The sequence below is a fragment of the Stegostoma tigrinum genome, chromosome 23 (genome assembly GCF_030684315.1).
Source record: "Stegostoma tigrinum isolate sSteTig4 chromosome 23, sSteTig4.hap1, whole genome shotgun sequence".
Taxonomy (NCBI): Eukaryota; Metazoa; Chordata; class Chondrichthyes; order Orectolobiformes; family Stegostomatidae; genus Stegostoma; species Stegostoma tigrinum.
Genome location: NC_081376.1, coordinates 30,558,489 through 30,580,975, shown reverse-complemented (window position 1 = coordinate 30,580,975; position 22,487 = coordinate 30,558,489). Strand labels below are relative to the sequence as shown.

Sequence of the window (22,487 nt, the reverse complement as noted above, 5' to 3'; positions counted from 1 at the left end):
GTCAACCAGTAACTCCAAGAATTTATGGGACTTTGTATATCCCAGTCCCTGCCAGTTTTTGGTTGCAATTTATTGACATTTGATTTATAACATTTCAAATGACATCCAAACAAAGTCAATGGGAACCCGCTGTCAATGGCTGTTGCAAGATAGAAGTTTGTAGTTGTTCATTGCTAGTTAACCTCTAGCAGTTAGGGTCCTGTTGTGGTGCAGCCCTATGCTTGGAGCAAGAGACCTGACTTCAGGCCCCACCTTCTCCAGAGGTGTGTGATAATGTCTCTGAATAGGCTGATTAGAAAAATAAGTAATCTCTAGCAGTTGGTAGTGAGTAGTTTGCATTCAATAATTGGCAGCTTGTTGTTAGTAGATAACTTTGCAGTTCATAAGTAGTACTTGGTAATAAGTAGATGGCAATGATTAGTTGCTAGGTAATAATAGGAAAAATTTGATAATTGATACTTGCTAAACTACTAGAGGAAAGGCTAGACAGGCTAAGCCTTTATCCTGTGGTGTTTTGAAGAGTCAGAGGTGATTTAATTGAATGTGCCCAGAATCTGCCTCAGGAATTCTAGACCAGATGTCATAACATCAGTAGTAGGAAGAACCATGTGTTTCAAACTAGAGTGAATAGAAGTATGTTTAAAAATGAGAAATATGATCTGTGTGAATTTCAAAAGGAAGCATCTTGATTGACCAACGTAATGAAATTTGTTTGCGGAGGTTTGCCACATGAAGAGATCCTTGCCCATCTATGGGAGAATACCAGCAATGGGGGGATGAGGGCCTTGACTGAGCATTAATTGATCATGAGATAGGAAGATCATCCACCTATCTTGGACTTCAAGATGATGCTGACACTGTGTGACCTAACTAACATTTCTTATAACTGTTCTACTTTTCTCATTTGATTAAATGGCTCCTGTCACTGACTGAACTCAGCATGGTGGAAATCACAAGTTTCTACTCAATGTTTCTTCTTGTGAGGAAGTGCATAACTAAAGACCATCAATATGAGAGCGTGTCAACTAAATATCTGGTAGGCAATTCAGAAAATATGTCTTCACCTGAAGTGCTGAATGTGGAACTCACTGCCGCGGAGAACGGTTGAAATGAACAATATAAATACATTTAAGTTGGAGCTCAACAAGCAATGGAGAGAAGGCAATAAAGGTCCACAATGATGGATTTGGATGAAAAAAAAGTGGGAAGGTGTTTGATTGAAGCATAAGCACTGGAATGAACTGGTCAGTCTGAATATACTGTTCCTTTGTCTTATTTGTATGTAACAACGTACACTCCTGGATGCCAAAATTTCATTTCATACCTGAGGGAGTCAAAATTCCCACACTATCCTGTCACATATGGTGGAAGCTATTCATCTGTAGACAACAGATGGTATTAGGAGCAAGTTGCATTGCTCTCAAATTCACTCTGAACCTTTCTGCTTATCTTGGCATAAAGATGGCAGTACCAGCAAGGTAGGTTGCATTAGGGCTTCTGGGCCTATCCGCTCCAGGCAGCCACATCTGACATCTTTTCCTTCACCACCTTCCTGTCGCCAGTGGCAGAGGGGGTGCCATCATGAGGGAAGAGGCTGGAGTGGAACTCTTGGCGAGCTGACAGCCTAGCCTGGTGGCAGAACCAGGGACTCTGGTTATGGTGGGCCCGAAGCGGGGAACCCAGACATCGGACAAGGTGACAGCTTCAGCAGAGCCAAGGACTGCTGGTTGTGGTGGATCCAGATCGTGGACTCCAGTTTATTAGTGTGGCAGTTGTGGCTGCTCCTGACTGTGGTAGGCCCAGGACTGTGGTCTTCTGGTTGCTGGCGAGGCAGCAGTAGCAGCAGAGGCTGTTAATTAGGGGGGTGTGCTTTGGAATTTTCAGTCCAGCACAGGACCTGGTAATGGCAACCTGCTAGTAGGGTGGGCCCAATAATGAAGAGATGGCACTTGAAGAGTGGCATCTCCGTTGGTGGGTTGATGCAGCTGGCAGCGCAAGTGTTTTTGGTCGGCCAGCTCAGGGAGCTCGAGACCTAAGGTAGAGGTGGGGGAGCGAAGATTAACTTTCTTTTGGCTTTGTATTCTTATTCTTTTTATTCTTGAAGTATTCAAATGGCGTCAGATTGTGGTGCAGTTGATGCTTTCCAGGATATTTTACCAAGTTGTTCATTGTAGAGTACTAGTGACAATAAATCATCATTCATTATAATGCTCAGCATGTTGAATAAGCCAAATACTATGGATTTGGTGGGTGGCTTGCTGCTATTCATAGCCATAAAATGCAGTCAACACATTCAGGAGAGGGGTGATGATATTGGGAGAGAGTGGGAAGAAAATAAGCATTCAAGGTGGCTTTAAGCAGTCTGCTACATTATTTTCAATGTCAGACACTTTCCAAATAGCCTAGCTTTCACTTGTCTGAATTATGTCAAATTCATTTAAAAAGTGTATAAAAAAATCACACTGTGTAATAACAATTGATGAAATATTGCCATTTATAATGTCCCAGTGAATTGTTCTCAATCTCTTAGGCTGTTTTATTTTTTTCAAAAATCTTAGTTGCCAACCACAGCTTATTTTACATTCAGATGATACTTGCTGATGGAGAGAACAGCTTATAGACTTGGGGTGAAGTACTATCCCAGAAGATACGCCGTCAATAGATGGAATGGTATGTAGCTGACTCTTCAGCTTTATGTTCCTCTCAATATGATGGAACAGTGCTAGATTTCAAAGTTACAAGCAGAAGAAAGTCTTGGCTGCAAACTCATGCAGTGACTCAAAGTAATTCCTCTTTTTTTCTTTAGAGGAACAGTGTGAGAAACACTGGAGTTAGAAATCCTACTTCCTGTTGCCTCTGTGAGGTGGCTGGAAAGCTCTGAAATGGTAGCTGTTTCTTTAGCAATAGGCCTTGAGCCATAATAACTTCCATGTAGGCGGGAATGAGATCTTGTCAAGATCCAAGCCTAGTATGCGTTGGGCTGAGGACAATGATTGGAATCCATCAAAGTTTGCGGATCAACTCAGAGTAATGTTCAGGTATGCTCTCTGACAAATGGCTAAGTTGGAAATCCATTATGTTAACTTTACGGTGTACGTTTAGGAGTGTATCATTCAGATTTCAGCTGGCTCTTCTTTAAAATTCCAGCTCAAGATGCAAGACTAAACAGCTCCTGTCAGCTGTCTGAAATTTATACCTCTTAAAAATACTCTGCTTTAATGTGTCACACTGTGGGCACAATCCTCCGTTATGTTCTAAGTTTTTCAGTCAACATGGAAATGAGCAACACTTCTGCTTGTCTTGTTATGTTATACTGTACTGTTATTAGCTCACAAAATATGCATATGCAAGTGGCTTTTTCAATCTTGCAGCCACAGACACAAAAAAGCCCTTGCTCCCACTATTTCCTACTGCCTAGCTCAGCATTTAAGGGCACCGAACAATTCTTAAAATACATCGGGCAGCAGGAGGATCCACCCTGAAAGTCTGCAATTCACCTTCAAAACTTCGGTCTTTGGGATGACCAATCAGAAAAATGTTGCTGCTCCTCCCTGTCTCTGCTGAAATTGATGGTAGGACATAGTGAGAAACTGCTTCTCCAGACATAGGCTACTCTCAGGCTTTCTCTTAAACCTAATCAACAACAAACACAGTAAAGTAACATCCTTACATTGGAGGATCAGAGTGCAGATAGGGAAGTGAGAGCTGGCATTGAGGTGCTTGCTGGAGAAGTCTTTTGCTAGAAGCTATGTTCTGGGGATCAAGGTTGATAACTGTGAGCCAAGGTCCGGAAGCTCAAACCCAAGGTCCTGGATTAGGGAATTGACGGGTGAGGCCCAGGAGGAGGGACACAAGCTGGGCAGGAATGCACTGAGAGCCACCTTTCTCAGGGGTTCCTTCCTCCAGGGAAACCATTTGTTGAGGCTCTAGGGTTTTTAGCTACATCTGGGTACTTTGTTTACTGGGGACATCAGCCAGGAGATGGAAGGGTTTGTGGAAGGCAAAGGAGGCTGTGAAGTGGGTATGCATAGGATGGGGTGAGAAGGAGTTTGTAAAATGGGAAATGGGATTAGAAGGTAGCTACAAGAGGAGAGGTGAGGGGCAGGGAAGGAGTTTGCAGTAATGGGTAAGAGAGAAGGAGGATGCTAGAGATTCATTGTGGGACAAGGAGACTGCACAGAGGTATGACGGATGGAGTACCTGAAAGATAGGTAATCGAAGAGGGGGGAAAGATTGTTGATTCACACAGAGGTAGAATTACAATAATTCATCAACATCCTCAATAATTATCAGTCCAATTAAAGTTAAAGCCAAAACATACAAGGAAAGCATTAAGTTCCTAAATATCACAGTACATAAATTGGCACAGCAATTTAGCAAAAGCTTTTTGTTCAAAATAAACCACACAATAAGAACCATTGGCCTAAACATACCTTCCGTAGACAGGTGAGATCTCACCCAGGGTTTTTCCATTTCATCTTGACAAAACTGGATTTTTAATCAGGCATGTACTACCTTTCTAATTGCATCTCAGATCTCAATCTCAAATTTAAATTTAGCAATTGACACAATGTTGGTTGCAATCACATCCACTACAATCTTCCCCATAGAGTAGCACTTGAACATATGCAGCCATGAGCTAGAAATGCTGCATTTATTTGCAAGAGATTAATTATTTCAGTGATTTCAAGTTTTCCTAGCTAGTAGTTAGCTGAGTGTTCATTTGTTCACAGGTGCAAAACTGTTCTTTTTTGCGGCCTCCCTTTCTGTTTTCCACATTTTTAGCTTGCCCCTCTCGCTTCAAACCATTTGCAGCCCTCTTTCTTGATCTCACTGATCGCCTCTCACTCTCAGCCTGTTGTAACATCTCTCTGTCACACACATTGTAGCCTCTCTTTCAATCTGTTGCATTCCTCTCATCATCCCCCTCTTTCTCCCTCCACCTTTGCAGGCTCCCTCTATCTCCACACAATCATGAACCTTCTCCTTTTTTCCCGACCTCTTGCAGCTGCCCTTTCTCTCCATCCTTGCTGCTTCCTCCATTTTTCTCCCATCCTCCTACAGCCTTTCTCTTTTTCCTAACTAACCTGCAGCCTCCTCCTCTTCGCCATACTCTTCGCGGCAACCTCTTTCTCCTTCACTTGTAACCTCCGTCTCTTCTGCAGCTTCCTTGACTCCTATCCTATCTTGCAACCTGTTCATTTTCATACTCTCCAACATTTCTTACAGACCCCTCTTTCACGCACATCTCTTTGCCACCTGCAGCTTCCCTATCTCCACTGTAAACATCTTGCTATCTTTGTGACTTGCCTTAGCCACCTTGTTATCTCCCTGTAACCCTCAAGCATCTTTGAAGCCTGATGCCCTCCAAGAATCCTGCTGTCCGTGTCTTCCCAGGGACCTCTTGTACCCACTCCTGTGTCCTCACAACACTCTTGTCTCTTATGCCCATCCAGCCCTCTTGAAGCCTTCTATCTTAATCAACACTTCCTCAGGGGGCAAAAAGTCAGCTCCAGACCCCTTCCATCATGGCATTTGGAAATTAGCTGCTCCTCGCCCTGTCTGTCCCCTCCTAGTCTCTGCAAAACAGTGATCAGCTCCTAGCCCTGGCTCTCAGCCTCACTCAATTCTACACATAGGCCTCTTCTGGGACTCCACCCCCAGACTTCAACATCATTCCAAACAACCTATCCTATCCAAACTTCATAGATAACTTCCTCACTGCCAGCACTTACTTACCTAGCTTCCGATCACTTAACACTTCTCTCCAGTAATAAACATATGAGTAGCAAGAATTGGGAGAGAGAAAGCTGGGATGCATCACTCCATGAGTGAATTTTCCTGGATGATCTGGGAATTTCAGTTTCACATGCTGCCCCATGTATTTGGAGCATTGTACCCATCTTCCCTACCTTAGCCAATTTCCATGCCTGATGTAACTGATACTACTGATGCCTGATCTCAGTGATAGCATGGGTAATATAAGCAGTCCCCAAAGTGAACAAAAACAAAGTTGCTGGAAAGGCTGAGCAGCTCTGGGAGCATCTGTGCAGGAAAAAACAGATAATGTTTTGGGTCTGGTGACCCTTCCTCAGGACTGATGGTGTCTGGGAAATAGTCAGTTTATATGCAGAAAAAAGGGGAGGGGGATGGGGTAGAGAGTAAGCGATAGAATAAAGCCTAAAGAGAGAGAAGAGCAGTTGGACAGACAAAGAGTTGATAACAATCAGGCTGGGAGGGTGAATAGTTGTTAATGGGCACTGTTAGTGACTAATAATAGGTAATGTCTAATGGCAGGCTATGTGGTAACAAGGCCTGGTGTGTGGAGTAGGGGGCTGGGACATGGGAGAGTTTAAGCCCTGAAATTATTGAACTCGATATTAAGTCTGGAGTGTTGCAAGGTCCTCAAGTGGAGAATGAGGTGTTGTTCTTCCAGTTTGCGTTGAGCTTCACTAGAACACTGCAGCAAATCAGAGATAGACATGTTGATTGGGGACAGGGTGGTGCATTAAAGTGGCAGGCAAAGTGAACAAGACAGAAACTACTCACTCTAAAATTTTCTTGAACCTGACCAGGTATCTGGTGAAAGTCCTGTTGTGCCATTGTGAATGTAAAGACACATATTGGTTGACTGTGTTGAGCTGAATTGGAAAAAGAAATTTAATTCTGAAGAGCAAACCTTTTCATGAACATGCATATTGTAATTGCATGCAAAAGGGCTTCTAGGTGCTTGCTGCCAGGAAGCTCAACCTGCCTTAATTGTAAAAGTTCATCCCTCCTTCAAGATTCTGAATTTTGGCTTCCTGTGCAATGTTTGCCTGCCTTGTTTCCCTCTCCAAAGAGCAACACAAGGTTCTGCCATGTCTATGGAAAACGCCATCATTGGTACTGAAGAAATTGTGTGATACAGTTTGTGTGGAACTAATGATAACAGCACAATTGTTCCTAAAGATAAAATGAAACAAGTAATAAACTTTAAAATTGGAGGTAGCAAGAACTGCAGATACTAAGGTCAGAGAAAACAAAGTATGGAGCTGGAGGAACACAGCAGGCTAGGCATCATGTGAGGAGCAGGAAAGTTGACATTTCAGGGTCCCAACCTGAGAAATCAACTTTCCTGCTCCTTTGATGCTGTCTGGCCTGCTGTGTTCCTCTAGCTCCATACTTTGTTTTCCCTGACTCTAGTGTCTGTGGCTGTTGCTATCTCTGGTTTTAAAATTTATTACTTGTTTCATTTTATCTCCTAGACAGTTGTCATTACTTCAGCAGTGTAGCAGTTCTTGCTGTTTGTGTGAGATCGAGTCAGTGGCTGGGGTATGGCCTCAGCTAAGCTTATCTATACTTTCCAGTCACAAGACGGAAATCAGTAACAAGAATTCTGTCTGATAGCCTCCTCTTGTTAGTCCAGAAGAAGTAACCTTAATTATCATCTAAATCAGCAGACACCAGAAATTGACCCAAGCTCAGAGTTTCCTGATGTCAATTGCTTAGTTACATGCTCCCTTTAGCTACTAAACCTTCAGGGGAGCTATAAATTACTTTGTGAAAGGGCTACATCTTGCTACAGGGTAATGTGCATGACAATTGTTGTGTATTGAGAAGCTTCTTGAGTTGATGTGAGTTTCAGGAAATGGGAGGAACATGTCTCTTCAAATACACACAGCATTTAAAGATTCCAAAGAAACACCTTTGCACGATATATTCAGTGTTTTTCACTCCATAGTTATTGCCAGATCTGCTGATTTTCTTCAACATTTCTGTTTTTATTTCATTAAAAGGTGTAGTTTTCTCATTGCTTGTTTTATGCATCTTTCTGCACATTGTCGTAATTATTGAAAGGATTTAATTTAATTGGGGAAGTGGAAACTATGACGCGATTAGACATGAGTTAGGAAGGATGGACTGGGAGCAATTGTTCCATGGTAAGGGAACTATAGACATGTGGAGACTGTTTAAGGAACAGTTGTTGCGAGTGATGAGTAAATATGTCCCTCTGAGACAGGCAAGAAGGGGTAAGATAAAGGAACCTTGGATGACGAGAGCCGTGGAGCTTCTTGTGAAAAGGAAGAAGGTAGCTTACATAAGGTGGAGGAAGCTAGGGTCAAGTTCAGCTAGAGGGGATTACACGCAGGCAAGGAAGGAGCTCAAAAATGGTCTGAGGAGAGCCAGGAGGGGGTACGAGAAAGGCTTGGCAGAACGAATCAGGGAAAACACAAAGGCATTTTACACTTATGTGAGGAATAAGAGAATGGTCAAAGAAAGAGTAGGGCCGATCAGGGATAGCATAGGGAACTTGTGTGTGGAGTCTGAGGAGGTAGGGGAAGCCCTAAATGAGTTTTTTGCTTCTGTCTTTACGAAAGAAATGAAGTTTGTAGTGAATGAAACCTTTGAAGAGCAGGTATGCTGGAATGGATAGAGATAGAGGAAGCTGATGTGCTGAAAATTTTGTCAAACATTAAGATTGACAAGTCGCCAGGCCCAGACCAGATTTGTCCTTGGCTGCTTTGGGAAGCGAGAAATGCAATTGCTTCGCCACTTGCGAAGATCTTTGCATCCTCGCTCTCCACTGGAGTCGTACCTGAGGACTGGAGAGAGGCAAATGTAATTCCTCTCTTCAAGAAAGGAAATAGGGAAATCCTCGGCAATTACAGACCAGTAAGTCTCACGTCTGTCGTTTGCAAGGTGTTAGAAAGGATTCTGAGGGATAGGATTTATGACCATCTGGAAAAGCATGGCTTGATCAAATACAGTCAACACGGCTTTGTGAGGGGTAGGTCATGCCTCACAAACCTTATCGAGTTTTTTGAGGATGTGACTAGAAAAGTTGATGAGGGTCGAGCTGTGGATGTGGTGTATATGGACTTCAGTAAGGCATTTGATAAGGTTCCCCATGGTAGGCTTATTCAGAAGGTCAGGAGGAATGGGATACAGGGGAACTTAGCTGCCTGGATACAGAATTGGCTGGCCAACAGAAGACAGCGAGTGGTAGTAGAAGGAAAATATTCTGCCTGGAAGTCAGTGGTGAGTGGGGTTCCACAGGGCTCTGTCCTTGGGCCTCTACTGTTTGTAATTTTTATTAATGACTTGGATGAGGGGATTGAAGGATGGGTCAGCAAGTTTGCAGACGACACAAAGGTTGGAGGGGTCGTTGACAGTATAGAGGGCTATTGTAGGCTGCAGCGGGACATTGACAGGATGCAGAGATGGGCTGAGAGGTGGCAGATGGAGTTCAACCTGGATAAATGCGAGGTGATGCATTTTGGAAGGTCGAATTTGAAAGCTGAGTACAGGATTAAGGATAGGATTCTTGGCAGTGTGGAGGAACAGAGGGATCTTGGTGTGCAGATACGTAGATCCCTTAAAATGGCCACCCAAGTGGACAGGGTTGTTAAGAAAGCATATGGTGTTTTGGCTTTCATTAACAGGGGGATTGAGTTTAAGAGTCGTGGGATCTTGTTGCAGCTCTATAAAACTTTGGTTAGACCGCACTTGGAATACTGCGTCCAGTTCTGGTCGCCCTATTATAGGAAAGATGTGGATGCTTTGGAGAGGGTTCAGAGGAGGTTTACCAGGATGCTGCCTGGACTGGAGGGCTTATCTTATGAAGAGAGGTTGACTGAGCTCGGTCTCTTTTCATTGGAGAAAAGGACGAGGAGAGGGGACCTAATTGAGGTATACAAGATAATGAGAGGCATAGATAGAGTTGATAGCCAGAGACTATTTCCCAGGGCAGAAATGGCTAGCATGAGGGGTCATAGTTTTAAGCTGGTTGGAGGAAAGTATAGAGGGGATGTCAGAGGCGGGTTCTTTACACAGAGAGTTGTGAGAGCATGGAATGCGTTGCCAGCAGCAGTTGTGGAAACAAGGTCATTGGGGTCATTTAAGAGACTGCTGCTGGACATGCATATGGTCACAGAAATTTGAGGGTGCATACATGAGGATCAATGGTCGGCACAACATTGTGGGCTGAAGGGCCTGTTCTGTGCTGTACTGTTCTATGTTCTATGATTTTACAGGACAGATGACAGTAAGTAAAAATTTAGTTAATGAGCAGCGGAGCCTCCCATAATATGGAATTATCACATTCTATGGTCATTATATCACAGTAAAATTTTATTATTCAAAAACCCCAAAGAACTGTAGATGTTGGAGATCAGAAATAAATTTAGAAATTGCTGGAAAAACTCAGCAGATCTGGCAGTATTGATAGAGAGAAAGCAGAGTTAACGTTTTGGATCCAGTGACCGTCCCTCAGAATGGATTTTAGCTTGGAAAAGGTTGGTTATATATGCTGAAAATGGAGTGGGGGGAGTAGTGAGGAGTAAACAATAGATGGATTTGGAGCCGAGGGGGTTAGAGAAAAGCAGTTGGGCAGACAAAGGAATGGGTAAAAGGTTAGGCTGGGAGAATCATTAACTGCTAATACAGACCGTTAGTAGCTGACAATGGATTGTTTGTGGTAGCAGCCTATGTGATGACAAGGTCTGAAGTGTGGGGGTGGGGGTAAGGACAGGGGAGAAAGTGCTAAGGCTCTAAAATTATTGAACTCGATTTTGAGTCCAGAAGGCTACAGGGTCCCAAGCAGAAAATGAGCTGCTGTTCTTCCAGCTTGTGCTGAGCTTTGCTGGAATACTGCACCAAGCCTGAGACTGCGGGAACAGTATTGCTGATGTGGCAGGGAAGAGAAGGAGCAAAGGCTGAAGTGTGGGAGATGGGTCGAACACCACTGAGGGCCCTGTCAACCACTGTGGACATTTTGTAGGTCCCCCTGCAGAAGCTGGAATCATTGGAATAGATGTGACAGAGATGGAGAAAATGGGAAAATGGAATAGAGTCTTTACAGGTAGCTGGATGTGAAGGTGTATAGTCAAGGTAATTGTGAGAGACAATGGGTTTTTTTTTGATATTGATGGCCAGCTCATAGTCAGAAATAGATATAGAGGTGTCAAGGACGGGAAAGGAGGAGTCAGAGATAGACCAGGTAAAGATGAGAGCAGGGTGGAAATTAGAAGCAAAATTGTTATACTTTTACAGTTCTGGACAATTGAGGGAAACAGCACCAATGATGTTGTTAATGCACTGGAGAAAGATATGTGAGTGGGGGCCTGAGTGGGACAGGAACAAGGAATGTTCCATGTATCCCACAGAGAGACAGGCATAAACTTGGGCCCAAATGGGTATCCATGACCACACCTTTGATGACATGAGTTGTATGCATGTATATATTACCATGTTATAGAGATTTGGCATAAATATCTGTGACTTCCTTCAGCAGCAAGCTAATAATGTTGAGTGAGCACATAGACAAGACATTGCTGTTAACATACAGATTGCATATGGTCTCAGCAAATCAGAAGGAAGCCTTTATCATGCATATGGAAAACTCCAGAATTGGCTGTAAAAGTTCACTCAATGATTTTTCAATGCATTGTATGGAACCAGTCATACAATGTCTGTTGAGATATCACTTTTACAGGTCTGAGACGATTCACGTGTGAACATAGGAGGCCATGAGGTAGAATCCTATTGTACTTGTTACAAGCCAGCTTTTCACTCATACATAAGTTTAAAAAACGTTTTTGTAGTTTGAATTCAAGCAAGACTGTGTGATCATGTTAGCAAGCAAATCCAATAGATGGAAATTTTGAACCATCATAAAGAGCAAAGTGCATTTTATCAACATACTTGTGCTTGTTCATTTTGGTCCTTATGTTAGGCTTGCGAATATGCAACTGTAGGTGGATTCTGAGGCCTTGCAATGCCTCCAGATATTTCCAGTGCATGTGAACTGCCTGTGTAGACAGTTGTTAGATATCCACTATATACATGTGCTAAATCTACTAGAACCATGGCTTTCGATATGTAGATTATGATCAAGAGGTCAATTGCAGAATCACTGACAGTCATTCTCACATTCTGCTTGCATTACCTTGTGTGTGCTTCTCTGACAGTTGATTTCAGCATCTGCCCCATTTTTTTCACGTCCACACGTCAATTGTCATTACTGATGCTATGAGTTCCGCTCTGGGAGCCGCACAGCTGAAGAAAAGTTCGTGCTCTTAATGGGCTTCGCTAGCTTATTGCATTATATTTCAGTTTGGTTGAGGTGGATTGTGACTGCAAATAAGTTTTGTGGTGGCAAACAAATAAAGGGAATATCGTAGGAACTGATGTGTGAAGACAATATATTAGAATACAAGAAACATAGGATGCTAGATACCAAAGTGTGGAGCTGGATGAACACAGCAGGCCAAACAGCATCTTCAGAACACAAAAGCTGACGTTTCGGGCCTGGACCCTTCATCAGTGGCCTAGGCCCGAAACGTCAGCTTTTGTGCTCCTAAGATGCTGCTTGGCCTGCTGTGTTCATCCAGCTCCAACACTTTGTTAACTCGGATTCTCCAGCATCCGCAGTTCCCGTTATCTCTGAAACATAGGATGCTATTCAGCCCATCATGCCCAAAAGGATGTGGCAGTTCAGCCAGTTCTGCTCTTCTGTCTGCTCCCACCCCCTCTACTGGCAGTGTGTTCCAGGCACCCACCAACCTCTATGTGAAAAATTTTCCCCGCATTTCTCCCTTAACGTTCTCCCCGTTACTTTGAACATGTGATTTCTTGTAGTTGACCTTTTCATACTTGGGGTAAAAGCCTCTGACTATCCATCCTACCTATGCTTCTCATAATTTTGCAGACTTCTGCTTGTCTGGATTAAGGTCCATCTGCCATTTGTCTGTCCAAATCTGCAATCTATCTATATCCTGCTCTATCCTTTAATAATCTTCCCCACTGTTTGCAACTCCGCCAATTTTGATGTTATCCACAAATTTTTCCTACATTTTCCTCCAGATCATTCTTATATGTTACGAACAGCAAAGGTTCCAGCACTGGTCCCTGCAGAAAACCACTAGTTACTGAATCAGTGCTGTGATTTACTTGTGTGATGAATGTTCTTATATTTATGTTCAGACATTGAGAGAAATGCTAGTTTTTGAGAACAAATGAATTGTTTGGAAGCCTTTTCAGATTTAGTGTTTGCTGTTTCTAAATACATAAGTTGGATGTTTTTTCAACAAACCCAGTATAAACCAGGGTAGAATATTGCGCTTGTTCGAAATAGTGTAAATAGAAAATGATAAAAGTACTGATGAAGTCAGGTAACATTTACAGGGAGGGATCAGATTTAGTTTTTCAGGTTGATGACCTTTATCAGAATATTTGAATTAGTCTGAAATGATCCAGAACAGGTACTTGGCTTAATTTGTTTCAAAGTATGTGATTTATACATATTTGTATAACTTAATTCATAACTTGAATTTTGAGTTAGTGGCGTGTGAATTTGGTTTCTGTGTTTGGGGTTTGAAAATTAATTTGTCATCAATTAAGCTGCAGTTTTAATGTAGTACCAACTTTTAAAGAACCATTTAGTGAGTCTAATAGATTGTGTTGGATCCTTACCCAAAATCGGGAATGGGAACCAATGATTATGGATCAAAAGATTTCCTGAAGCAGTGCCTTGGGAGAAAATTACTGCAATAGCTCTAGTGGAAATTTTGTTCAACTTTTAAAATAAGATATGGATTGCCCAAAGTAATTCAATCAGATTGAAATGCAAATTCTATGTTGCAAAAGTTCAAAAAGTGATTAATGTGTTTATTTTTTATTCCCAAACAATTTATACTGACATTTATATGGAAAGATGGCATCAATACTTGAAAACTGTGATGAGATTTTACAGTCAAGAATATCAGAATGATTGGGATAAGAGAATCCCTTGTTGCATTTGCTGTCAAAGAAATTCCAAAAGAATCTACAATGTTTAATCCTTTTGAACTCAAGTGCAGACACAAGATGAGGGTCCACTTAAAATAATTAAAGAAAAATAATAATTCAAAACTCAGATTAAATTTCCAGCCCATTTCAGAAGGAAACTGACCAAGGGATGTATGGCCAAAAAACATTTGAAGAGTTCTTAACTAACAAAGAAAACTAGAGCTTATAAAAATGCCAAAGTTCAATATTTTGTTCCTGGAGGTAAGATGTTAGTGTTTCATAGAATCCCTGCAGTGTGGAAACAGGCCCTTCAGCCCAACAAGCCCACACTAACCCTCAGAGTCTCCCATCCAGACTCATCCCCCTATAACCCACACATCCCTGAACACTACAGGCAATTTAGCATGGCTAATCCACCTAGTCTGCAAATCTTTGGACTGTGGGAAGAAACCAAAGCACCCAGGTGAAACCCACGCAGACATGGGAAGAATGTGCAAACTCCACACAGACAGTCCCCTGAGGCTGGAATCGAAACTGGGTCCCTGGTGCTGTGAGGCACTAGTGCTAACCACTGAGCCATCGTGTTGCCCATGTTGTTACCTGACTCTGGGGAACCACTTAAAAGCAAGTCTGGGCACACAGCATGAAACAACCCTGATCAACAGACAGGGCAGGTGACCAAGAGCAAGGATTTGCTGAATTCAAACCAAAAGGAAACTCAATTATGTAATGTATGTAGTGAATACTCCAGACAAGTCTGGACAAAAAAATTGAGTGAGACATATTGATATATTGCAGAGTTATTATGACAGGCATGATAAACAGTAGAGTATATTTACAGTAGGGAAAGAAGTAGGGCGTGAAACAAAAATATTAGAGTAGTTGGAGGATGAATCAAATTTAAAATTCATAAATTGACTCCATTACAATCAGATTGGATCATTTAGATGTGCTTAAAAGGTTAGCATAATATTTTACCTTGTGGAAAGCTATCAAAGTATCTTACACAACCTAATGCAGAATCTTAAATCAGTTTGTGGAAGATGCAAGGAAAAACATTTTTGCCTGTTCATGGAGGTAAATTTGGGAATATGCTGCCTATAAAACAGTATCCTTATGGACTCAAGCCAGAAAAATTCACTGAAGTGAAAATTAACTTAATGATGAACAGTGACATTATTGAACGGATTCATACTAGCTGAAACTCATCAATTGTGATGGTGGCGAATCCAAGTGGATCATAAAGATACAGTCTCGATCATCACGAAGTCAACATGGTAACCAAAATGGACTGATATCCTATTCTAGCATAGGAGGACTGCATTAAATTAATTTGGTAACTTGTCACCAAAATTAACTTGCCAGAAAGAATAATGTGAAGTTTCAGTGATTGATAAAGAAAAGAAATTCAACTTTTATAACATTTATGAAGTTTATCAATGCAAAGACGTGCCATTTGAAACAAAAAGTGCACAACAAATGGTACAACAAGTAACGGATAAAGTCATTGAAGTGCTTTGTAATTGCATGGTTTACATTGACGCGTGGTTGTTTGTAGCCAAACCTGGGAAGAGCATTTACACAACTTGGCTGAACTATTTGATCAGCTTTAACATCCAATTTGTTTATAAATTTGGCTAACAGAGAATTTATCAAAGCAAAGTGACCCACCATGGGTGACAAGGTGGGGCAAAGCCAATTGGCACCTAGAGACACATAAGTAAGGGCTCTTTTGGATTTTCTTGTGTTGAAGATAAAAAGCCCAAGTTTGTGATATGTTGGCATGAGTAGATTTTATTTGACTTGTTGTGAACTTCAGCATTGTTGAGACAACTCCAACAAATTTATTGAAGAAAGGCAGTGAAAGGGACTATGTAGTGCCAACATGTCCAGGCAAGCACAAAGGGTGAGAAAACTCTGAACAACAAGGTTTAGCATAGCACAATCAAGTCTGGGCATGCAGAGCATGAGAGAACCCTGGTTAACAGACTAGACAGGTGACCAAGAACAAGGATTGGCTGAATTCTAACCAAAAATGGATATTATATCAATTGTGCTTTACAAATTTAGATGTAATCTCTTGTGTAATCAGTGGATCATGTGAACACTGTGCTCTATTGTACCTTGATACTATAAAATATACTCTAACTGTTGCTTTGGGAGTCAGAAGCAACAGTTCTGTTCTTTGGCTGAGTAAAGGAGGTCAATAAAAGATACCTCAAGTGTTCAGTGTGGGTTTTCGTTCCACTGAGCAACAACAGAAAATTTGAATATTTGCAGGAATGTCAGATGATTTTGACTATTTTAAAGCTGTGCTGACATCTGCAGTTGCACAATATTCTGAGAAGACATTCAAACTGGCTGTTGATGTCAATGACATCAGTGTTGGGGATTGAATGGCCTATCTATTATTTTTCAAAGAAACTGACTACATATCATCAAAATATTCAATGATTGAAAAGGAGACTTTGACCCTTGTGTTGGCTGTACATCATTTTAAACCATACATCACCAACATTAAAAGATACTGTTATTCATATGGATCACAATCTATTGATATATTTGAAAACATTTCAAGATAAAAACTTATAGTTGCTCTGACAGAACTTAATTCTCCAACAATAATGTTTGAAAATTATTATGTGTTTGGAAAAGGAAATTTACAGATGCTAATATGTCGAGAGCACATATTATGGAAACTGAGCGCTGTGATGACCACGGATGTTTGTAAAGTGTAGTTGCACAGTCATTCATTGTGTGTTTAATGTTAATATGTTATTACTGTTACTGTGACATTGAGGTAGTGTTCAGATAATTTTTGATAGATAGTGAAAATGTCTCATAGATACATTTTCTTTCTTTAGGTGTGTGATTTATCTATATTAGCGTAACTTATTTTAGATTTTGGATATTGAACTAGTTTTGATCTATGTGTTTGAGATGTATTAATCATTAAAATCAAACAAAACACTACAGATACTGGAAACCTGAAACAAAATCAGAAATTGCTGGAGAAACTCAGCAGGTCTCACAGTATCTGTGGAGAGAAAGCAGAGCTAACATAACTAGTCCAGTGACCCTTTCTCAGACCCTTCTGTTCTGAAGAAGGGTGTCTGGACTATAAATGTTATTTTCGCTCCTGGAGAAAGGATACCTCATAACAGTTAAGAAATAGGTTACCTCAGTATAAGGGTTTTAGTTTGGAAATTCCATGTCAGAAGTGTTGGGTTAGAAATCTGATGGGGATTATTTGAAGTTAAGAAAGTTTAAACTCAATTATGTGAATAATAAGAAAATGGCTAGAACTCTTAAGATCATGAAATAAATAGTTACGTCAGATAGAGAGAGAAAGTAGGAAAGTGAATTGTATCTCTTTTGTGTTCACTGTAAAGTGGTAGCTTTGAGCTAAATGGAATGTTATTTTTGCTGTGTGTCTTGAAAAATTTCAAATTGTACCGAATTATAAATAGTTTTGTTTCTCCCCATTTCATATTAATTTTTTGTGTATCGAACTTCTGTTTTATTGTTAAAGCCAAATCTGCAGCTTTATGTGATTATATTTCAGTGAAAAACAAACATGTTAAATGAAACGAAAATAATATATGGTCTGTCAAGCCAGGTTTCAGTCCGGGACTTGCTTTGTTGAATAATAACATCGGCTGTGATCATAACCGTATCAATTAAGTATTGACTACTGGTCCAGAAAACATTTGATGCCATTGTACCATGAGTGACAGATATTATAACATGGGGATATATGCTGTGCCCTGAGATAAAACAATATGACAAAGCTATTTGCAAACTGCAAGTTTTTAAATTGAGACAGCTGTGGAGCTTAAACTGATTAATTGAGATATGATACACGAGGCATGCTGATATGAGGACATCTGAAGTATGAAGAGTCATCATGCACGTGTTGGTGCCAATAGGATAGTGATTTAAGAATTCTGTCAAGAGAGTGAGAGAGATCACTGGGAAAATTCAAAAGATACAAAATGATGGAAGTTAGAGCAAAAAGACAGTGAGAACTTGACAAAGAATAGGCATTAAACAATGCAGCAAATAAGCTTTCCAGAAACAAAAAAAAAACTGCAGATGCTACAATCCAAGGTAGACAAACAGGAGGCTGGAAGAACACAGCGAGCCAGGCAGCATCTGGAGGAAAGGAGAAGGCAACATTTCAGATATTACCCTTCTTCAGGACTGGATGTGGGAGTAGGGGGAGCTACAGATGAAGGAGAGATGGTGGGGGGGCTAGCGGAATGGTGGTGACAGATGGACACTGGTAGTAATTATGACCTGGTTGGTCAATGGGAGGGCAGAATCTGGTTGGTGGCTCGAAGGAAGGGTCAGAAGCAGGATTGGAAGGAAAGAGGTGGGCCTGGAAAGGGAGATGGTGAATGGGTGGGAAGGTTGTTTGAAATTGGAGAACTCAGTGTTGAATTTGAGTGAATTTGAGGATGGGGTGGAAATCGTTGGCAAAGTTGATGAACTGCTCCAGTTCCACCTGGGTGCAGGATGCAGCACCAATACAATCATTGATGTTGGGCATCAGTACCGCTGTATGTACCTAAGAGAGATTGTTTGACATAACTGACAAATAGGCTGGGGTCCATGTGAGTGCTGATGATAACCCCCTGGATTTGGAGAAAGTAGGAAGAATTGAGGATGAGGACTAGTTTAGTAAAGATAAAGTGCTGGGGACCAGGGAACTGGAAGTTTATAAAGTGGTGGAGGGCATGCTTTGTGTCCTGGAGGTAGGTGGGGGCGTGCCTGGACCAAGGGGGAGAGAATGGAGTGGAGGTAGGTTTCCAATTTTACAGACAGTTCAAATCCGAAACAATAAGGGCCTGTACTGTGCTGCTGTAATGTTCTATGTTCTATGTTCTATGTTCTATGTTCTATGTTCTATGTTCTATAATAACATTTTTGGGACCAGTGATACTTCTTCAGAAATGGATCCAAAATGTAAACTTTGCATTGTCTCCAGAGATGCTGCCAAATCTGCTGAGTTTCTTCAGTAATTTCTGTTTTTGTTTATGAATTCTAGCATCTACAGTTCTTTGTTTTATTTTTGTACTTTGGGATATTGTGGTAGGACAGATACGAATTGATTCCCATCAAAGCAGCGACACATCTTCTTTGCAATTTACTAACATTTTCTGCCTGGTAATTGAAGCTGTCAGTTCTTTTATGTCTGGATTCGTGCCTGTCCCTCCTGGGATCTCAGTACCTGTTTATCCTGCTACAAGACTAACAGTTATAATTGAAAATAAATCCAGCATCTGCAATTCCCATTATCTCTGATACAATTTTAAGCTCACTGCGAAGCCTCTTCCAGAGATGCCTAACCTGAAGAAGTTACCCTCCTCCCTCCGGACAAACCTCAGAGGATCTCTCTCCTCTCCACCTATCTTCTCCTCTATCCATCTTTGACCCACCTCCCCCTATCTCCCTATTTATTTCAGAACCCTCTCCCCATCCCCCTTTTCTGATGAAGGGTCTATGCCCGAAGCGTCAGCTTTTGCACTCCTAAGATGCTGCTTGGCCTGCTATGTTCATCCAGCTCCACACTTTCTTAGCTAGAAGGGCAAGTGGGTAAAGAGAGCTTCCAAAATGAAACATTGGGTGTATTAAGGGACCGTATGCAGGAAAAGCTTGTGAAGGGATTGCAGGCACTGTTTCTTGTGGCAGAATGCGAGCTACCGAAGAACACACACTGTCAATGAGTTTATTATTCCAGTTGATCAGTGGAGAGACTCTTGCTGCCAAAGTGAAAAGGGGAAGGCGGCTATTCTGTAATGTTTCCTGCACCAGTTAGGTCATTAAGGTTTTGCAACACCTAGTACCACTACCACCTCATTCCACTGGTTATGAACATTGCTTCTAGTGGCCTCTTGCAGGTGAACGTAATAGACAGTCCATCCTGATGTATCCCGGGAACATTTGCCTGGGCTTGCTGCCTTCTGTCTGTACTTCCTGCAGTTGTCCTTCTGAGTGACTGTTCTGTAAAGTTGGAGGTATGATAAAGCTTAAAAGAAGCAAAAACAATCCTTTGGTAAGAAATCAAAGCAGGGGTCGTTAGCTTTTTCATCAACATAGATCAGATGGTGCTAACAGCATGGAACATGATCCCTATGCTGGCTGGATGGTCTATTCCTCCCTCTGCTCCGGGTGGAGGTTGGAGGTACTGTGAAATGGAGCAGAGAACTTGAGAAGATGTGTAGACAAACCAAATAAGATAAAAGGATTTCTGTCTTGACAGCGTTGGTTATGAGAAGATGTCGATACTTGAAGCAGATTACGTGAATGGTAGAATCCACGATAGTGGACAGTATACATGGATTATAGAAGGAAATGAAATTGGTGGGTAGTCATTAACAGAATATTCAGCAGCTGTGGCTGAGTTCAATGGGCCAATACCCTTTTATTATTACATAATTAAGGTGACCTATTGTGCAAAGTGGGGGAAGGGGTGGTGGGTGATTAGATTAGATTCCCTACAGTGTGGAAACAGGCCCTTCGGCCCAACAAGCCCACATGGCCCCTTGAAGCATCCCACCCAGACCCATCCTCCTATAACCCACACACCCCTGAACATTATGGGCAATTTAGCTTGGCCGACCCATCTAGCCTGCACATCTTTGGTCAGTGGGAGGAAACCGGAGCACCCAGAGGAAACCCACGCAGACACGGGGAGAATGTGCAAACTCCACACAGACAGTTGCCTGAGGTTGGAATCGAACCCGGGTCCCTGGTGCTGTGAGGCTGCAGTGCTAACCATTGAGCCATAGTGCCGCCCACAAATGGGGGGGGGGGATGGTTACAGAGTACTGACAGTGATGAAGAGTGAGAGAAAGTTAAAAAGAATGAACAATTTACTTTGAGTGGGAGCTCTCACGTGACCTCACATGGAAGAACCTGATAGGATCGAATTATACTGATTAGTATTCTGGCCAAGTTGTCGCTGCTAGGAATTAGCCAAGATATTGCCTGGCAACACAATTCAAAGTACAACAAAAAAACTGAATTACTGGGCTGCTCCTGGGAATACACAGTGCAAGCATGCTGTGCTATGTTGTGCTTTGCTGTACAGAATGAGCAGTTCCTGGCAGGTGACAGCTCTTCACAGTACCAAGGGACTAGTTACTAAACCAAAAGTAGGAAATGTGACAGGATAGAGGTTAGCACTGTAGATCTGTGGAAGATTTTGCTCATGAGTGATCTGATTTATTGCTGCCTTAAGTTGTGTAAAGGTATGTGTGCCCGTGCACATGCACATGGCTTGTGTGTATATGGCTTGCACTCACAACTGTATATGTCTCCATGTGGCTATCTGAGCATTGCAACTATGTGCATGTGTGTGCACAAATGCATACAAGTCATGTGCGCATACATATTCATATACTTTTTGTGTTTATATGCAACTTTGAATTTGTATATTAATTTGTTTCTCTAGATGTATTTATATACATTTGTATATCTATGATTGTGGGTCAGTTTCTGTTTGGGATCTATTTTTGTGTTTGTGTATATCTATTGTATGTATCTGTGTGTGTAATTTTTGTTTCTGAATCTGACATATCTGTATATGCATGTGTCTGTAAGTGAATGCATGTGTGCCTATTCAGTGTGACTGTTTATTTCTCCTTTTTTGTGTATACATGCTGATATCTATCTGTCTGTGTATTTATGTCTGCATTGTACGTGAATGTTTGAGTGCATGTGTGTGTATTTCTGTGTGTGGTCTGTACCTATGTGTGTTCCTATTTCTGTGTGTAGAGTGGGTTTGTGCATTGCTTTTTGTATCCTTGTGTATTTCTGTGCATATGTTTCTATCTCTCTGTGTCTTTGTCTTTGAGTGGGTACGTCTGTGTCTGCCTATTTCTGTGTATGTGTTCTCAGCCAATATTTTCCATGTACATTTCGGAAGTTTGTGTGTTTCTGTTGTTTGTATGTTTGCATGTCTATCTCTAGGTGTGTCTGACTATGTGCGTACATCTGTCTGTATTTATGTACATGTCAGCCTGTATGTGTGCATGCCTGTATCTGTATTTATGTCTGTGTGTGACTATTTCTGTGTGCATACTTGTATATACAATTTGTATATATATTGTGTTTGCCTTAGTCCATTTTGTTTTGAGTGTTTGTTTGTTTCTGTTTGTGGGTCAGCGTCTGTACTTTTTATGGGTGTGTCTTTCTATTGTATATGTGTGTCTCTGTGTCTGTACGCGCCACTGCTTGTGTCTGTTTCTATGTGTCTAGTGTCTGGTGTCTAGCGTGTGTTTCTGTTGTATATTTGTATCATTTTGGCAATAACTATGCATACATGTACTTGCAAATATCTAATTCTGTGTGGTGGCAATTATATGGGTATATATACTGTGTACATTTCTGTGTCTGTTTGTGTTCATGTGTGAGCGTGTATTTGTTTCATTTGTGTACAGCTGTGTTTAAGCAAGTGCATTTCTGTCTGCATGTGCCTCTTTCTGCTTGTACATTCCTAAGTGCATGAGTTCATACTCTGTGTGTCTATATGTGTGCGTTTCCACTTCTATGCTTGTGAATGCATTTATTAATAAATAAATGTACTTTGCTTAAGGAAGCATTCATCAAATTGCACCTGATCTGGACTTCCAAAATGTACATGGAAAATATTGGCTGAGAACAGATTGGCCTGTTGTGGACTTTAATTTTCCGTGAACATTTTGATTTCC

At 41.4% G+C, this 22,487-nt stretch overlaps 1 protein-coding gene across 6 annotated transcripts in view; it reads left to right on the top strand.

Moving 5' to 3' along the window:
* The window catches only part of LOC125462329 (ankyrin repeat and fibronectin type-III domain-containing protein 1-like), a 753,498-nt gene that overhangs the window by 424,196 nt on the left and 306,815 nt on the right, over positions 1 to 22,487 (top strand). For 2 of the 6 annotated variants that reach the window (XM_048552260.2, XM_048552256.2), the window contains exon 1: positions 20,843 to 21,026. The exons of 2 other annotated variants lie outside the window; for them this stretch is intronic. The gene's annotated coding sequence lies outside the window, so the exon portion shown is untranslated. Of the gene's footprint in view, positions 1 to 20,842; positions 21,027 to 22,487 lie in introns of those variants that run through there. 2 more of the 6 variants (XM_048552261.2, XM_048552258.2) reach the window with 2 other exon arrangements.